Source organism: Sciurus carolinensis, chromosome 11 (assembly GCF_902686445.1).
Source record: "Sciurus carolinensis chromosome 11, mSciCar1.2, whole genome shotgun sequence".
Taxonomy (NCBI): domain Eukaryota; kingdom Metazoa; phylum Chordata; class Mammalia; order Rodentia; family Sciuridae; genus Sciurus; species Sciurus carolinensis.
Window position 1 is genome coordinate 44,351,901 of NC_062223.1, and position 17,890 is coordinate 44,369,790.

Here is a 17,890-nt window from a genome sequence, read left to right on the forward strand (position 1 = left end):
TAAAGGACTCCCTTGCTTCCCTGCTTTCCTGACCTCCCTTCCCCATCTCAGTCTCCCCAGTCAGACTGCCTGAATCTGTGGTCTGCCCCACAGGTGCCCAGATACTTGACGTTTCTTCTAGGTGCATCTGTAAGATTGTTTCTGGATGAGATTAGCCTCTGACTAAGTAAAGCAGACTGCCCTCCCCAGTGTGGGCAGGCCTCATCCAGTCCACTGCAGAATGGAGTAGACTACGAGGCTAAGGAAGGGAGAATTTTCTCTGACTGACAGTTTTCAATCTGGGACATTATTCTTCTTCTGTCTTCAGGCTCAAACTCAGACTGGAAGTTACACCATCAGTTCTCCTGGATCTCAGCTCACATACTGTAGATCTTGGACTTCTCATCCATAATTGCGTAAGCCAGTACCTTATATATTGATCTACTACATATGTATTATATATAATATGTTAGACTCTATGTGTATTGTATAAAATATATATTATACCTTACATATGCATTGTATGTAATATATGTTATACATGTTATATTATATATAAACATATATATTACATACAATGCATATACAATATATATTTTGCAATGGCTCTTAATATATTATACAATGCATATGTTAATATATAATGTTATATATTAAAATATGTATAATATATATTATATATTATACATGTATATTATATATTATACAATGCATGTTAATATAACATGTATAATGATATAATGCATATTATACATAAGATAAAATTCATATCCTACTGGTTATATATAATATATACAGACAGTCTTCAACTTACAATGTTTCAACTTGTGATTTTTTGACTTCAGGATGGCACAAAGCATTCCCATATGGAGGTTCTGTTTTTTTTACTTTCACTAGAGTATTCAATGAATTACATGAAATATTCAACATTTCTTACAGAACAGACTTTTCATTAGATGCTTTTGCCCAATTTTAGGCTAATGTAAGAATTCTGAGCAATTTAAGGTAGGTCAGGCTAAGCTATAATGTTTGGTAGGTCAAGTGTATTAAATTATTTTCAATTTACAATATTTCAACCTATAATGGTTTTATCAAGACATAACCATCATAAGTAGAGGATTATCTGTATAGTATATGTAATTTTTAACACTAATTCTCCATTCTATTGGGTTTTTTTTCTCTAGAGAACCCAGACTAGTCCACTCTCTTCTCAAGATTACTTTGGAATTAAACTAGAAACATTGTTAAGCAAGAGCCCAACACATTTTAAGACCTTAATAAATACATTGGGCCACTAAACATGTAACATCCCAGTCCAACGAATTTTTTAAAAAAGAAAAACATATCTCATAAATATCATAGAGTAACTGTACTATATGATAATTAAATTCTTAAAAGTAATATTATAAAGCAAAAAATCAGAAAATAAGAAGAAGCATAAAAATATGAAGAAGAAAAACATTTTTTAAAGGCTACATACAGAATTATAAAAATTTAGGTTACTTCACTTGCAATCATGAGCTTCTTCATTTTCCCTACTATAATCTATGTGTGATTTATAGAGACTGTAACTATGGTGATAGCTAAGAAAAACTACCAAAGAAGAACTGATGCCAGGGTCTAAATTACAGCCCCATTTGCTTGCTCACCTTGGGTTTTACCACCTCTCTGTAAAGAAAAGGCCCTTCTCATCCCTATTCAGATGGCCTTTGAATTTGCTGAACTTAATTAGATTAAGTGAAGGCGCTAATAATCAGGCATTAGGACTCAGTTAATTAGCCACATGTACTACAATTCTCCTTGCTGTACAAACCAGAGAAACACCCTTGGAGAAGCTACAGGGAAAGGGTACATCATTCTGTGCTTAAGAAAACAGAGTGAAATACCAAAATCTTGGGTTTTTCCAAATGATGTTTTATTTTTCCAACTTCCAGAAACAGCATGGTTTTTCTTTTGACTATTTCTGGGAAATGAAATATCAAACTACAGTTTTATATTGTGAGCTGACATCATTCCTTCTATCTTTCTAAATTCAGAAGAATACACGAACAGTTCACCAGAGTGACTTTCTTCTAAGAACACCAATGATATAAGTGGCTCTATAACTCTTCCACCCACTTTCCAACTAGATGCTCAAGTGGAATCATTTTTTAAAACCTATTGATCACAAACTGTTTGAATTACCTTTAAAAATCTTTCTAAGAATGCCCATGTTACTGTTTGGGGCTTAGGTAAAGGAAACAGGAGGAAAAGATTAATTTTCATTCAGAATCTCTGCAGTTTTATAGAGGACAAAATTATCACTGTGCCCAGAAAGAATTAGGTAAAATTTCTCATTTATAAAACATATTTGGGACTGCATTCCCAAACACATTTTCAGATAAAATTTTCCAAAGCTATATCCTAATAGAAGTCATCATGAGGCAGGGTCAAGTGAAATGAGATTTCCCAGATGTCACGTCAAAGATTCATTAATTGGCCACCTAATATGCGAACAGCATGGTGCTAGGTGTTTGGGTCTACTGTGGCCAACAAAGCAGAAATACTCCCTGCTCTTCCAGAGCTGCTTCTGACAGGGTCAAGATAAGTCTGGTCCTAGAACATGACAGTGGCCACCTATGGGACTCTGTCTTCCCTGGGAAATAGACACGAAAGCAGAGACAGAGCAGACTAGAACTGTTTCAACAGTTCTAGGAGGAAGAACTTCAAATTTTCACTATGCCTTGCTTATGAAGATGAAACTATGCAAAAATACTCTAATGCAAAATCCCTTTTCAAAATCGAAGAAGAAATAATTGGCCATATCTTACCTAGTAAAGTTATCAAAGAACAGCCTCAGGTTAAGCTCAGGCCTTCCAGATGTAGTCTTCCTACCTTCTGTAATGTTTTATTAGTTCAGGAGAAAAGATTCAGGTTACATAACATTCACCACACCTACATCACCCCAAACAGGACTTACTGCAGATAAGAGTCTATTTCAGCATTTTCCAAAACAATTTCATGAAAAATAGCCTATTCAGGAGGGAGGAGAGGGAAGGGGAGGAAGTTGGGGAGCAAAAAGGGGGAAGGAAGGAAAGAATGTGGAGGGAATATTATAAAAATATCCTCTCCCTCACAATTCATAATGAAGAACGGCACACTCATGAACAGGAAAAGCCCAAGGATCAATGTTTTGCACCAGGCAAAACTATAAGTATTGGAGCTAAAGCAATGAACAAGTAAACCGGAGTCCTTGCTTTCAAGGCATTCATTGACATTCTAATGTGAGAAATCAATCAATAAATGAATGCTGGGGAGAAAAAAAGCAAAATAAGGGAGATAGGAGTGGGGGGAGGACATTGCTATTTTCAAAATGACCTTTGAGCCAAGACAGGAAAGGGCAACAGTCATGCAGCTTTCTGGAGGAAGAATAGATGAAAAAGCATATGCAAAGGCCCTGAGGTAGGAGTGTGTTTGACAGGTTTGAGACACAACAAGGTTAGCATGACTGAAGTGATATAGCAAGGGAAGGGTGATAGGAGATAAGCTGGAAAAGGAAGCCACAGCCCAATCCAATAAAGAATCTGGCTGGAAAATGAGACACGACTGAAGGCTTTGAGCAGAGCTGTCTCAAGATCTGACTCCTGTTTTAACAGAATCTCTATGTGGAATAGACGGTGGAGGGAAAGGGAAGAGGCAGGGGGAGGAGTTAGCAGACTACTTCAAAATTCCAGTTGCTAAGTGACTGCAGTGGAGGTTGGGAGCAGTCATGGATGTCTGCACATATTAGGAGGGTGGAGCCAGGGGGAGGAGGAGAAAAAGAGAGGGCAAGGTTCTGAACAATGGGAAGGGTGGAGTCACCCAGGAGGCAGAGGTACAAGGAGAAGAGGTCTGAAGGCTGGGTCCTGAGGATGTTTGTGGGTAGGGGCCCTGAAGATGAGGAGGGGCCTGCAGAGAAGCCTGAGAAGGGCTAGGGGACAATGGTGTCTGGAGGCAAGTGGAAAAAGCACCTCTAGAGAGGCGGGTGACCCATCCTTCAATGCTGCTAGGAGGACGGTAGCCTGAGGACTGCCAGTGGGCTGGTGCGTTGACCAAGCAGGAGGTCTGGGGACCTGGAGGACAGCAACTTTGTGGGGTGTTAAGGAGGAAAGCCGGGTTAGAGGGGGCTCAAGAAAGAATGGGACACTCGAGAATTACAAGACAAACCAACCCATATTTAAATGGGCAAAAGAATTGGATCGACATTGCTCTAAAGATACAAAAGTGGCCAGTTAGTCTTTAGTGACATGCAAGTTTAAACCGCAATGAGCTGCCACTTCACATTTACAAGGGCGGCCAGAATGAAAAAAAAAAAAAAAAATTAAAAAAAAAATAGGAAGACCCCGCTCTCTAGCTCCCTCCCTCCTCTCCTTCCTGGCTGTGTGGAGCTGAGCGGCGCTCCTCCCCCACACCCTTCCTCCATGATGTTCTGCCTCCCTCAAGTCCAGAGCAGGGCAGTCAGCCAACCACCGACTGAACTTCTGGAACCATGAGCCAGAGGAAACTTTTCCTTCTCTAAAACTAAAAAGAAAAATAATGATAATAACGAATAGTAGACACTGGTAAGAATTTAAGGAAGTTGGATACACATTGCTGGCAATGATAGAAAATGGTGTGGCCACTTGATTCGAGCTGCCAAACAGTTTGGCAGTTCCTTACAAAACAAAATGCCCACCAGACTACCGTGGCACATGCCTATAGTCCCAGTTACTTGGGGAAACTAAGTCAGAAGGACTATTTGATCCCAGGAGTTCAAGGAGAGATATAGATATAGATATAGATATAGATATAGATAGATATAGATATAGATATAGATATAGATAGATAGATATAGATAGATATAGATATAGATATATAGATAGACTGATTGATAGATAGAGAGAGAGGAGAGAAAGGAAACCATATTGACACAGCTGTCAGAGTATCAGATCTGCACTTTTGCTGAGCTTCGACAAACGAATCTCTCTGAGTTGTATCAGAAAGTAGGGGAATATTGCCTGCCCTTTGAGGATGCATTGAGGATTAATGATGATAAGCACTTACCACTCGGTTTCTAGTATACTGTGAGAATTCAATCTGAGGAGGACTCATCACTACTAGCCAGTCCACTCTGCCAGACGGACCAAGTGAAAGGTGATAGGCCCAAAGCGCCCTAACATCCAGGCACCCACCCCCTGCATGCCAGCCTGGGCATCTCAGAGGTAACACTCTTTGCTCTCAATGTACCACCAGGGACTTGATCAGTCAAAATACAGCTTGACTACTTCAGCTCAAGAATAAATTTGTGTTTCTAGCTCCTGAGTTCATGCGCATCTCAAATGAAACCCCCTCAACTGCTTATAAAACAGGGCATTTCACAAAAAGCTTCCACGCAGCCCAGTATCATGTTTTTAACTTTTGAAATAATTTTAGACTTGCAGAAAGTTATAAAAGCAGCATTGAAATTTCAATACCCTCCACTCAGCTTCCTCTACTGTTAACATCTTACATAATGATGACACAATTGCCAAAACCAAGAAAATGACACTGATAAATTACTATGAGATGCTCCACAGACCTTATTTCCATGTTGCCAGCATTGCCTCTAATGTACTTTTTCTGGAGGATCCAATCCAGGGTCCCACAAGGAGGTTAGTGATCAACCCTCCTTAGCCTCTGCCAATCTGTAACATTTCCTCAGTCTCTGTCTTTCATGACCTTGACATCTAGTGAAGAGGACTGACTGGTCAGGTATTTTGATTTGAGTCTGTCTGATGTTTTCTCATGGTTAGACTGAGCTTGTGCATTTTTAACAAAAATCCCCCAGACATGATGTTTTTCCCTACATGTCACATCTCATTATTGGTAATATAACCTTCGCTAATTTGGTTAATGTGGTGTTTCTGGGTTTCTCCACCTAGAGCATATCTGATGCAAAGTGAAGCAGAATTCCAGTCTATCCTAATAGTAATTAAAACGAGTAGATGTCATCATCTATGTATCAGTGCATGTTATTATCCACATGTAGCCAAAGAGGCGCAGAGTTGGGACTTGGACTTGGGTGCTCCCAGCTCAAATACCGTCTTCTTCCCACTCTCATGACAGCCCCTGGATGTCTCTTATATATTTATCTCATTCCAAAGCTTACTTTCCATGAGGAAACACTATAACAAATCACCCTTATAAGCCCAGAGTTTCTCCAATGACATTTATAATGCAAAGTAAAAACACAGTTGTCAGAGAAACAGACACTAGCAGGAAGGTCCTGCATGATGGTGACCCAGGGACACTTTCCACACTCACACTCCATTTGCTGCAAATACAAAGAACACCTCAGCAGAGACTGAACCAAGCAGGAGAACCAAGAACCTCCTGATCAATAAAATTCTTCAACAGGCCTTGAGGACCAAGAAGAAGAGCTCTAAGAAACACAGGAAAAGTTCGCTTCTGTTTTAGCCATAAGCACACCTTCAGATCAATAAACTCATCTTAGTCTCTCACAAGCTCCTTAGATCACATATTAATATCCCGCCCTACAAATGAAGCGAAGGAGACATAAGGAGGTAGATTTGAGACTGAACTGGAATTCAAAGTCAAGGTTTCATTCATTCTCTCATTTGACAAGCATTGGCTCTGCCCTACCTCTAGTAGGACTTTTTCTAGTCTATGTTTAGGGGGTACAGAAATACTGGAGACCCGGTCTCTGAACTGGAGGAATTTAGGCTTCTCCCATGCTCTCTTCACAGAGTTCAGAAAGGCAATACTTCTCCCAACCCCATTCCCCGCCCACTCCCCATCTCAAGTTCACAGAATCCAGGATTCCATAAAAGCAGGCTGGTTCTGTGATGGCTTTTGAGGGGAGTCACACTGTATATTTCAAGCTTGAACGAAGGTCCTCATCCTCCTGGTTGATTCTCTTCTGTTTGCCCTTCTCATCAGTACCCATAGCATTTAGATATTAGGTATCTCCCAAGAGCTCATGTGTGAGACAATGTAAGAAAGTTCAGAGGTGAAATGATTGGGTTATGAGAGTATTAATCTAATCAGTACATTAATCTGCTGACAGGGATTAACTGGGTGGTAACCATAGGCAGGTAAGGTGTGCCCTGACAGAGGTGGGTCCTGTGGGGTATGCCTTTGGGGTATATATTTTGTCCCTGGTGAGTGGCGCTTTCTCTCTCTGCTTCCTGACATGTCCTGAGCTGTTTTCCTCCTCACACACTTCTGCCATGATGTGCTGCTTCATCTCAGGCCCAGAGCAATGGATTCAGTTACCTGTGGACTGAGACCTCCAAAACCATGAGCATCGAATAAACTTTTCCTCCTCTACATTATACTTGGAAGAGTGTGGTCTCAAAGTGTGGTCCCCAGACCAGAAAGTAGCAGTATCACCTGGAAACTTGTTAAAAGGCGAATTCTAAAATCCACTGAATTAAAAACTCTGGGGTGGGATCCAGTAATCTGTGATTCACCAAGCCCTCCAGTAGTTCTGACCCTTATTCAAGTTTGAGAAGCACCACTGGTTCATACTGGTGGTGTTAGGTGAAAGTCAAATTGTGTCCAAATTCCCACCAATTCCATTCCCAGCTGAATTCACATTATCATTGACATTGCTGTTATTCAGCCTCTTCCCCACAACAGAGAGTACTGATTGCAAACAAGTATACATTGAAATGAGTTGCTCATCTGCTTTATAAATCACTAAGAAATAATGCTTGTTCAAGAATGTGTAATGTATTAAAATGAAAGTGTTAAGTCAGTACTTCTCAAATTTTAATGTGCGTACAAATCACCTGCAGATCTTGCTAAAATGCAGATCCATTCAAGCCTGAAGTTGAGCCTAGAATTCTGCATTTCTATCAAGTTCCCAGGTAATAACCCTGTGCTGCTGGTCTATGGTCCACACTGTGAATAGCAAGAAACTGCATGACTCTGGAAATCTAAGTCCCTGTAGAGGGACATCATCTCTCCAGCGGCTAGGCTTTCCTCTCAGATCTGGTCCCCACAGCCCCACAGTCTGTTGTAACAGCCCCTCTGCTCATAGTGCCCACCCCCAACTCCTCTTTCTCTTGGCCACTGAGTCAGTACTCCCAACAGTGCATCTCTTCCTCCATCCCCTGAGTGAGAAGAGGGAGCAGCAGGGTATTCTATGCCCATAATGCCAGCAGAGGGAATTAATGCACTTCCTCAAATACTCTCCTTCCACCGCCAAAGGGACTTTGCCAGACAGGAAGATGCAGCTCATTTGTTTGCACAGCTAACTATCCATTATCTAAAACAATCTATTAGCTTTAGCTTCATCTGAGACTGCAAATCAATAGGCATTCCCCAGGGCGAGAGGGACCCCTGTCACCCTCGCATGAGCTCCATCAGACAAGAACAGACAAAAATCCCAGCTGGGACCACTGCATTAACGCAGTTGGAAAAAAATGTGATGCCTGAATATCCCTAACAAGTGGAGAAAGTGGTTTCAATCCGCTGTACGATGTACTTGTCACCCATTTCACAAACTCATTGAATATTCTGTGGTTATGAAACGTTTATGCTAACAAACCTGCTGAGCTCCAGTTAGAGACTCGGCTGTAAATATTTACTAACCATGGCCATCAAGACTCAGTCTTCTCTTTGCCTTAAGGGTCCATTTTCTGGTTTTTCCCTGCAGGGTGATTCAGTCCCCACTCTCTTCATCCTTCCCTATCAAGGTAGTTATTACATAAAGCAGTTTGATGGAGATCCACATGCCCTCTTTAGAACAGCTCGACTAAAATTAATAAAAAGATTTCTGAGACACAAATCTGGATCCTAAACGTTTGAGCTCAGTGTGCAGGGAGTAGCTGTGCAAATGCTCTGTCTGTGCACAAGATCATAAAATAATGATTTAATCACTAGGGAATACTTATCACAAATAGTGTCAGATGATGTACTGTAAAATTTATGCAGCTAAAAGCTTGAGTATACAATATAAAGAGATTGCTCTGATACTCTGAACTTCTTGGCCTAACACAACTGTTTAATTCATGGAAGGCTAATATTATAATAGTTCTTCCTGTTGAAAAAAATAAAGCCTTTCTCACCATATTATATTTTATGCGTATACTCAACAAAGGAGAAAAAAAGATAGCACCATTCTGATAACTCTTTAATGAACGACCAGAGAAAGCTCAAGGAGTAATAAATTTTTCTATAAGGAAAAGATGAAAGAAAATAGACTGAGAATAGAAACACTTTGTGTCTTCAAAATGGATTTAAGAACCACCAAGAAATCTGTAGCATAAGCAGAAACCATCAAGTATAAAGACTGACTAATAAAAATTTCAAGGTATGATGATAATTACATAGCTATCCCCCAAGCCCATTACTCAATTCTCATAAACTTGCCACTCAACATCGGTCTGAAAATAAAGCTATGATTATTTTCCAGCTGGTCATTTTAGTTTCTATATTGAGAAGAAAACATAAGGGAAAACACAAAGAGATGCAGGGAGAACTTCTGCCACGGAGATGAGACACCTGAAATCCAGTCTCCGACTCTCCTGGTGTTTACAAAAATAAGCTGAGGTCCATTACCAACACACCAGCAATTCCATGTAAAATTCTGTTTGAAGCTGTTTTCCTGGACTTGCAAACAGCTACCAGAGGGCTGCTTGTACTTTTGAAAAATACAAAATCTCCACACGACTGCTCAGTTGCCTCATGTATATCCAGGCTACAGGACAGTTCTCCAGATGGCCTTGGACCAGCTCTCCCCCTTTCTTACTTGTTGTTTTCAAGAATAGCTGGAGCACACGCTGGGAATGAAACATCTTGAAATAGGAAAGGACTGGCAAGAACAGCCCAGGCTCTTTTCCAGTCCCCCCAGGAATAGGATGGCCTTCAGTGCTTCAGCTCAGTGAGCCACACCTGCCCCCAGACATAAAACCCGGGACAGGTTGCTTTCTGGGCCCCCAGAAGCAGCACCAGTGAGGTATGCACAGAAGAGACTCCATCCACCCCAGGTGTCTTTCCCAAGCCTTGGAGCTTGGGACTTACAATGAATCCTAGACTTCTGTTGTCCCTTCATGTCACTTCTTGCATGCATGGGTGTCCTGTCTCAGTGGACTCAGACAAGTTGGGAGGCAGTGCATGGTGAACCTGCTGCACAGAGACAATCCCAGGGCAACATTCCTGGACCCAGACACAGCAGAGACACAAAAATCAATTAAATGTTCCCAGAGGACAAGGACTTGTCCATCTTCTCCTCTAGCCTATCTATTCCCAGAACCCAGAGCATGCGCCAGGCCTGTGGTATGAACTCCATGTCTGCAAAGGAACAGATGAAAGATTCCAAAAGTATCTCAGCATACGAAGCCATAATGTCTGTTGAATCAGGTCATCATTAGGGTGTGTCTGTTCATTTATGCAACAAATATATATATTGAATATATATTCAGGACACTGGGACATACCATCAACAAAACAAAGTCCCTGCCCTCGTGAGGCTGATTTTCTAGCTGGGAAGGCAGATAAGAAGCAAATTCCCTAGGCAGTCATTCCTTGGTGTTCATGGAAGATTGGCTCCAGGACTCCCCACAGATAGCAAAATCTGTAGGTGCTGTGGATGTAGCTCTGTGGCACAGTGCTCCTAGCACATGTGAGGCTCTGAGTTAAATACTTGGTACCAAAAAAATAAAATAGAAAATAATACTGGTAGTGCACACCTGTAATCCCAGCTACTCAGGAGGCTGAGGCAACAGGATTCCAAGTTCAAGACTGGCCCGGGAAACTCAGTGAGAACACCATCTAGAAGGTGGCTGGGGCGTGGAGAGGGGTGGAGGAGAAAGGAGGTGGGGAGGGAGACAGGGGGGGAAGGAAGGAAGACAGACAAGACTAATGTGCACTTCCTACACTAAAACTGAGTATCATTTGGGGAAACACTGACGATGTGTGTATGGAGGGTACTCACACAAATGTGCATTCATGCTGTGGTGCCATACAAACTGTGCTTCTTGCAGTGAGTTGCAATCAGAAAGTTTGAAAAACAAGAATGCAGTACTTTAGAGATCTGCATTGTCCAATACAACACCATGTGATTACTGAAACTTAACAAACTTTAAATTTGGGTGCCTTAGTTGTGCTTGCCACATTTCAAGGATTCAATAACCCCATGTGGCCAGTGGCTACTGTACTGGACAGAGTGACTCTAAAAGAGTTCCATCAAAACACTGAAAGCTCTCTTGAAGAGCAAAGTTACATGGCATTCTCTCTCGGAGCTTGTGACCTCTCTCATGTCCCCTGACAGAATTACAAGAGTGTCCACAATGAGCAGATGAATAGATTTTCTGAATAGAAGGCTCTGAATTTATATTGTCTCACAACCCAGCTGGCATCCAGCTGCAGATGAAACCAAAACACACTGAAAACTAGCCTACCATCCATCAGCCATACACACGGGCTGGTAAGAGTCGGCCTCAATGTGTGCTCCATAAAGTAACGATTAATAAATAATCACACATCGTTGATCCTGACTGAGAAGTACTTACTAGGAGAAAAAAAAAAATTACAAAATTCATGGAATCCCAAAGAACAGCACATCAGGATGGGGGCAGCCAACCAATAGTGTGATATTTAAAAATTCATTTCCAAGTCTTGAGCAAAGGCTAAAGCCAAATCTAGTGAAGGTGTAACACTGCCACATTGGCCTCTAATTATCAGTGACATCATCAGAAATCCTGCAGTCCAAGAAGGCAAATGACCCAGCAGAGGGAAGGTGGGTTACCATGGCACTACCTCAGCAGTGACCACCCTCCCTCAGAAAAGGTCCTCAGCCTGTGGGGTCTGGGGCTGGCTGCTGCTTGAAAAGGGTCTTTTCAATGCAGAAGAGTCATTAGCAAAAGCTGGCTTCTGCACTTTGGCTCACTCAACAAGGAAAAAGAAAGAAGCCCATGGATATGAGGGTCCTATCTTGGACTTGGTCATTGACGTTACAAGGACAAAATGATTAGGCCAGCATTAGCAGTATAAGCCAAGAAGAGAGGAGAGATGGGGATGTGGCTATTCCACTCAAGTAACAGAAGCTGCTCCCTCTTGATCAGAAAGAGCAATGTTCAAGTTCATACCTTCCTCTGCAGCAGGACCTTGGTCCCTTCCAGCTGCAGACCTGGATGGTATATTTGCCTTCTAGGTGCAGGTAGAGGCAGGCAGAGAAGGAACCCCACTGAGCATGGACAACCCAAGGACAGCACATCCATACATTCAAACACCAGATTCAAAACAGGTAGGCTGATGCCTAAAACTAACAATGAGGTAGAATATTTGGAACTGTTTGTGAAAATCCATGATGCATGGCCACCATATTCATACAACCTAGCTGCATAATGTGCAACCCAGTGTCTTCTGCAGTGCTCAGGACATGGTGAGCACTCAATATTTTTGAAGAAATAAATGAATGATTGCATATGAAATGTATAACATACCCTGTATGAACCCAATAGGGCTACACGTCTCTTCTCTTTTTTAAATGCAACAAGACACAGGGTAAGGTAGACTTGCCTTGCCCAATATTTCACCAGCTTCCTCTGCACAGAGGAAAGAGATCATAAAAGAAGACATTCATTGATGGTAGACATTGGAAAACATAAAATAAACAAATCGTCATTATGTGCAACAATGTGAAGGATATCAGAATCAAACACAGCTGAAAAAGAATGCATGCTTATGATTCCATTTGTATAAAGTTTAAAGAGTGGCAAAGCTAGTCCATGGAGCCAGAAGTCGAGACAGTAGTCACCTTGGTAGGAGTAGTGATGAAGAGAGGCCATAGAAAGGACTTCTGGGGAGACAGAAATGTATGATTTCTTCATCAGGGTGCTGGATCCATGAGTACGTTCACTTCTGAAAATTTGAAAATTCAATGCCGCACTTTCATGAATTATTTACATATCTGTATTGTGTTATACTTTAATAAAAATTTCACTTTTAAAAAGTCATTATCTTCCTTGCAAAACAAAACAACATAAAAATTAAAAGGCAAGTGAAAAATTGTCTATTAATTGTGAAAAATGCCTACACATATGATAAAGATTTAATATTGTGACTCTATACAGAGGTCTAAAAAATCAAAAAAGGTAAAGTGCATTAATAGAAAAATGGGCAAAGGAGACACACACACACACACAGAGTTCTCACAAATAGGTAATAAACATATGATAAGACAAAGTTCAAGCTGTCCACTGGTATTCAAAGTGCACATGAAACAATCTGATATCAATTTCAACTACAAATGGGTAAAGGTCTTTTGTTGTTGTTTGGCTTTTTAATGACAATACCCAACAATGCAAGGTGTAGAGGAATAGCCTCCCTCCTGCCTTGCTCACACTTCTGTGTCTTCACGCTGAAGACAACTGGAGAGCCTGCGCCAGGAGCCTTAAAAATGTGCACCTTTGATCTAGTAACTCTATTCCAGGAATTTATCCTGAAGAAATAATCAGAGATGTAGCCAAGGATTTATATGAAAGGTTTCATCACATGTTTACAGTAGGGGTGAAGAGAAGTCATCTATAAATCCATCAGTGGAAGGAGAGTAAAGGAACTATATTACAAGCCTATGATAGATACTATGCATCATTTTTTAAAAGTCCATTTATGAGATTATCTAGTCATCCATATAATACTCATTTAGAAAATTACCATATTATAGAATAATACTTTTTGCTAGATCTATACTGCACATATCTTTTTATATGATTCTGAAGATACTTGGGGATGGTGCAGAACTCGTCCATAAAAATGATCTTCATACCTATGAATTATTGATTTTAATAGACTTCTGTGCTTGTGTGCTGATTAAAAAGGGGCAGTGCACAAAAATACTAGGTAGCAGATTTACTGAATTCAGAAATTATCATGTCACAGATCCTTTGGCAATCACTATCTGTTTTCCAGGGCATTTGCAGGGAATTTAAAATATTTTGTTTCCAAAATCCCCAGACCTGGAAATTTTTCTTTTAGTAAATATGAACACCCCAACCAGAGACACTAGACATGCCCACACTCTCACCCTGTGCAATAAGACAGTCTGAAAGGATGAATATCCAAAGATGGATGTGACACCGAGCCTCAGGGCAGTGCAGAGCAGAAGTCCAGGCCAACTGTTTGTGAGGACCTCCAAAGATGTTAGATTTTTTTTTAATTTTTTTTTTTTTAGTTGTTGATAGACCTTTATTTATTCATTTATTTATATGCGATGCTGAGACTCGAACCCAGTGCTTCACACACGCTAGGCGAGCGCTCTGCCACTGAGTCACGACCCTAGCAGCGTTAGATTTTCATTATAAGCATCACTTTCTTTATTTCTCCTGTACCTAAAACAGCACCTGACTTGTTAATAAGGAAAAATAATTTATTTTATAAATAAGTAAAGATAATTGTTAAGTTTTGTATACACGTTGTCCCCAAAAAGCTCAAGCATTTGAAATAATGCAAGAATGTTCAGAGGTTAAATGATTGGATTGTGAGAGGTGTAACCTAATTAGTGGATTAATCCACTGAATAGATGGCCAGGTGGGTAACTGCAGGCAGGTGAAGCATGGCTGGAAAAGGTGGGTCACTGGGGACATGACTTGGGGGGTTTTATTTTGTTCCTCATGAACAGAGTTCTCTCTGCTTCCTGTTGCCACACCCTTGTGCCATGATTTTCTGCCTCACCTTAGGCCCAGAGCATTGGATTCAGCCAACTATGAACTGAGACTTCTAAAACTATAAGCACCGAATAAACTTTTCCTCCTCTAAAATTGTTCTTATGGGGCTGCGGGTGTGGCTCAGTGGTAGAGCACTTGCCTAGCACATGTGAGGCACTGGGTTCAAATTCTCAGCATCACATAAATAAATAAATAAATGTATTGCATCCATCTACAACTAAAAATATTTCTTTAAAACTGTTCTTATCGGGGTTTTTTTGGTCACGGCAGCAAAAAAGCTGACTAAAACAATAAGCAATTTCATAGATTGTGCCATTATTAAAAAATAAAAAGAACAAAGTTTTCAGAAGTTTTAAATATTCACTTATTTGCTAGGTGAAAGTGTAAACATTACTAATTTAGGATTGTTAAGGGGAAACATCTTCTCCTAAAATTATTCTACTTCTGACAAAATTCATGTCCCATAGACTATTCTGCAGAGTTCAAAGGTATTCTTAAACAGAAGGATTCCATGGTTCATAAACGGGAAATTCTGGGGTAAACGAGGGAAGTCTGGTTTCTTTGCTGCCAAGCTTCTCATGCTTTAGAAAGTGAGGGTGAATTGTTTATCTTCAGCACGGGCTATGTGCTGCAGCACTTCCCTCAGCCATCTGAAAAGGAGATGCTTTTAAATGGGGACTCCATGGGATTCATGTTCCCCAGAATTGGCTCCAGAAATTCTTATTCATATTTCCTCTTGGAAAGCCACGAAATACACCAGGATCATGTTTCACCCTGGCAGTGGAGTATACTGGTCAGGGCTAATGCTGGAATCAGAGATCTGGGTTCAAACCCTGTCGCTGACCCTTATTGGCTTGGGCAAGTCATTGAGCCTCTCTGAATCTCAGCTGTCTTGTTTATAAAAAGGAGAGTAGCACCTACTTCTGAATGGACTGCTGCTGTGTAATGCACTAGCATTTAATCAGTTTACATGATATTTCAACAAATTCAGAAACACAAAAACAAGTTGGATAGATAGCAACACATTTAGGTACAAACACAACTCATCCTCACCTGTGGGAGAAGTTATCAGCCTTCCAACCATGGGCGATCAGCCATGGAGCAAATGACCAACACCAATTAATGCGACCAGCTGGTTAAGCAGAACTATGTTAATTAAGAGACTTGCCTATATCTCTACATACTTCAGGACTATTCTATAGCAGTGCCATAAACACCATTTCTTGCCTCCTGGTAACCTCAGCATAGTCCAACCCACACAATCTTATTTATAGCAAGTCTCTAAGGGTGTTAGTAATTCAGGGAATGCCTATATTAGCAAGATTTAGCCAGCACACTTGGTCTGCAAAACAAGCCCCAAGAACAATACGCATAATTCTTTTCACAATTTGGATACACATAACAGAAGTTATTCATCTAATAACCCAAGAAGACAAGTTTCCAATAGCCACTGGACACACTGTTGGATAAACATATAGATTTTTCTTCCTGTATACTTAACATAAAATATTCATGTAAGAAAGAGAACATTAGTTGATTTCAACGTCACCACTTAATTGGCTACAACACAGGCTTAGAAACCTTTAACTCTAATGGAAATTAAATGCTTTGCATTTAAGATGTTTCCTACTTTGACCTTTAAACACTAAAGCAACTAGAAGCACCACAAAGCAAAAATGAGAATGTTTCACTGATCCGATGCTGGCAGTTGTCAATAAGAAGATGTTTCACCTTCAGGATCAGAAAGTGCAAGATATCCTGTGAGCAGCAAGGATGGAAGACCCTGCTGGAAAGCAAGAACCTGGCCCCACCACAAGGAGGGCAAGAGGGACCCATGGATGTGCTTTACATCCATCAAACCAACCTCTGACTTGGTTTCTCAATAACCCTCAGGGATACTTGATCTGAGAACACAGGGCAGCTTTCCTTCATGCAAGCACAGGTCCTTAAGATGTGCACACACCCAAAGACGTCAGAAAGCAAGAGGAGAGCTGACTCTTTCAAGGCAACACCATAACAAACTCTCCTCTGTCATCTAAAAAGGAACCTGCACCTGGGTCCCTGCCACTTGAACTTCACCAATCAGTAAGGCAAAAAATAAACACAAAAACAAAAAATAGAACAAAACAAAGTTGGGCAATGGATTAAGAGTTTCCACCTTCTAATTTTGCCAAGTAAGATCACTAAATACAATAAATCCAAACAACGATGACTCTCAAAAACCCTCTCATGCACTAGCAGAGAGGTGTATCATCTAGTTACTCGAGAGGGTCACCTGGGCAGCTTGGGCCCTCCAACCAGCAGCAGAATTCCAATTCAGTTTTCCGATTATTTCTGAAAGCTCTCCACGTGGTTCTAATGTGCAGCCAGGATTGAGAACCATCATCAGGTTCCAAAAGAAAAGGCATTTTAAAACCAATAAAATAAGGCTATAATTTCAGATTACAAGCTGGCCATTAAAAGTAAATGAGGGGCTGGGGCTGTAACTCAGTGGCAGAGCACTTGCCTGGCACATGTGAGGCACTGAGTTCAATCCTTAGCATCACATACAAGTAAACAAATAAAATAAAGGCATTCTGTCCATCTACAATTACAAAAAAAAAAATTTTAAGTAAATGAAATCAGGTTTATAAAAAACACACTATATTAAGTTTGCATTTCTTGTTTCACCTCTAACAAACTAGTATAAAGAGCCTGTTGGCCAGCATTTGGGGGCATCAGGTCTACACCAGCAGACTCTACTACCCATCGCTCTTTTTGAAAGCCCTTAGAACCTGGTTTGCGCTCTTTTTTTTTTTTTTTTTTTTTTTTTTTGGGTGCTGGGGATCAAACCCAGGGCCTTGTGCTTACAAGGCAAGCACTCTACCAACTGAGCTATCTCCCCAGCCCCGGTTTGTGCCCTCTTAAACCTAAAGTAGTCCATGAATGAATCTTACATAGCCAAATCCAATCATGTTTCTTCATCTCTCACCTCAACTTCTTTGCAACATTTCACAGGGTGTTCAATTTACCTTCTCGAAAGTCTTCTTCCAAACGATTCTCTAAACACATCCTCCAAGTCCCTGCTTTGGGTTTTACTCATGCTGTTCCCTTTCCCGGAGCTCCCTCCTGCCTTTTCCACAGACCCAAATCCTACCTCTACTTCAAGGACAAGATCAAGTTCTACCCACTCTTGGCACCCATCTGTGTTCCATGCGCAAAACTAGTATAGTGTAAGGGGCAATATTAATTCCAAGGGG

At 40.8% G+C, this 17,890-nt stretch overlaps 1 protein-coding gene across 7 annotated transcripts in view; it reads right to left on the reverse strand.

Annotated features, from left to right (window-relative positions):
• Kiaa1549l (KIAA1549 like) overlaps nt 1-17,890 on the reverse strand; it is a 251,554-nt gene that overhangs the window by 201,105 nt on the left and 32,559 nt on the right. The gene's annotated exons all lie outside the window — the stretch shown is intronic.